The following is a 2,495-nucleotide window of genomic DNA, read 5'->3' on the forward strand; positions in this document are numbered from 1 at the left end:
TTTTTTATTATTTCTCTAGTTTATCTTGACTATTTAGTTCATTTGTAATTTTTATTTATTAAATATTTTTAAGCCTAGATTTTATTATTATTATCATTATCATCATCATCATTTTGTATATTTTTAAATTTCACAGTGAATATATTTTCCTATTTTGATTTCTTCCTTTTTCCTTTCAGAGTTTTTTGTTTGTTTTGTTTTATTGCATTTTTGTCTACTTCATACATATTTTTTGTCTACTTGTATTGTCAGCTGAGAAAAGTTTGTTAAAGTCTCCCAAATCAGAATGTTCTCATGTTGCTGGACTAGTCCCAGTGTACACATCCCCAGCTACCTATGATTGCACTCAGAGTTCCACAGGGAGAGGGCTGGGAAACAGTACCTTAGTGCAGTGACTGTTGCATCATCTCTTTCCTTCCCTAGCTAGAGCCAAATCAGCAGTACTCTTGGCAAGCCAGACCCTCTCTGGAATAACTATATGTAATTAATGAGCAAAGCATTCTCTCTATATGACATTCTTTATAAGATTTCCTTGATGTGATCAATGACACTGGAAATTCCCTGGGGAAAGTCTTTATATATACTCTGAGCACTCATTCACTTCCGTAAGATACACATGTCTAAACTGTTAAGCAACCAAACAACTGACAATAGTACCTCCTTTTCAAAGGACGAAAATTTGACTTGTAAAAAGGTTGAAAATGTCATGGCTTCAGAGAAAGTTTTCCAAAGTGAATTATAATTAAGGTTTATTATAGTTCACAGAGTATTTTCCTATACAGTAAATAATTTATACTAGTAATAACTCTGTGAACAAATTAAAAATTTCATGACTATCATCATTGTTCTGATAGAAACCATTGAGTACTAAGGATCAGAAGTGACTTGTTCAAAATCGTACAACTAGTATGTGATGAAGTCAGTATTGGAATACTCATGATTGCAAATGTCAAGTTTCTTTCACTTTATTATAATAATTTCCTACAATCTCGAGACTCAATTTTCATGGGAAAATGCTCCTTGTATTCTAATTTATATAGACGATGAAATTTTGGAAATGAGGAATTCCTCAAATGTAATTGTTCAAGAGATGTTTGTTGATTTTACTAGAAAGGTGCTTGATCGCTTCCAGTTGCCCCTTCACCCTTTCTGCCATGCTCTGTAGCAGGAAGCTGACTTACACTCAGCATCACGGGCTCCCTGACCCTGAGAGATTTAGTAGGGTTGACCAATGGGAGTGCAGCAGGAGGCCTGAGGGAGGAGGAGAGGGAGAGTTGAGCATAAATTTCCATTTTCTCCTTCCAGGTTGATTTGAGCTGTCCACATAACTGAAGAGCCCAGCTCTAGTCTAGGACTTTTTTCACCCAGTTCTTTTTTTCCCTATTCCAGTAGCGATTTCCTCCCCTTGCCTTCTCAGGCCTAGGATGGGAGTGGTTCTCTAGTGTTTCTTCAAGAACACCACCATTTCTTAAGATTTCCCTATACCCTGCTCACACTTTCGTAAAGGTCTCTTTTTAAAAAATCCTCAAATTATCTCATTTGAATGTGCCAGCTGATTTTTGCAAGAACCCTGACTGATAAAGGAAACAAATTACTCTTAAAGTTTATAGCTTTAGTAAAAAAAAGGGGACAAGTTTCCTAGCCAAGCCAAAAACTATTCATATACTAACATCTGATCACAACAGTTTTGGAAAGGAGTTGGTTCTTTTAATATATTCTTCATTGGGGATTACATATTTTCTGGACCAAAATCATAATCAAATCCAAAGGATTTCTAATACTTTATATATTGTTAATAAAATTTAACAGTAACAAGAAAAAAATGAAAAAAAGGAAACAAGCTTTTCAGTTTCCAAAGCGGAGAGAAAAAAACAGTGCAATGCTCCTAAATCATTCTGTTCCCATGCAAACTTCTTCACCATACCACCCTAAGAAGTCCCTTTAAAGGGTTAGAGTCTCCTGATACTGATTCTTTGGCTAATTAAAGCAAGCATGGGGCACTGCAAGGGCTTGCTTTCCAAAATTCAGTGTAAGAAGAGAATGGGAATGTTGACTACATTTGAACAGAGGGACTGAAACAATACGTTTCTAGCAGACATGTGTGTATGCATGAAGATTCACACACACACACACACACACACACACACACACACAGCCAGAAAGGCAAACCTGTAGAGAAAATGATATAATTCTTAGAATTCATTTGGGTGCTTGGGGACTAAACAGGAATGGAGGCTATTGCTTTCCTTTTGAGCCAGAGCTGGGTGACACGTTGACATGTTTGGTATTTTCTGCCAGTTGGCCACAGTTTGGGTGGGTGGGAAAATATACTCCCATTCTCCTCCCTTATTCCTCTGCCATGGGTTAATTTTTAATAAAATACATATATATTGTTTCAGAAAATATATACATACATATATATATATGTATTCACAGAACTTATATTTTCTGAAACAATAAAACTACTAAGTTCCCCAAAGTAGAAATATTATAGG

This window comes from Pteropus vampyrus, unplaced genomic scaffold (genome assembly GCF_000151845.1).
Source record: "Pteropus vampyrus isolate Shadow unplaced genomic scaffold, Pvam_2.0 Scaffold39, whole genome shotgun sequence".
Classification (NCBI taxonomy): Eukaryota; Metazoa; Chordata; class Mammalia; order Chiroptera; family Pteropodidae; genus Pteropus; species Pteropus vampyrus.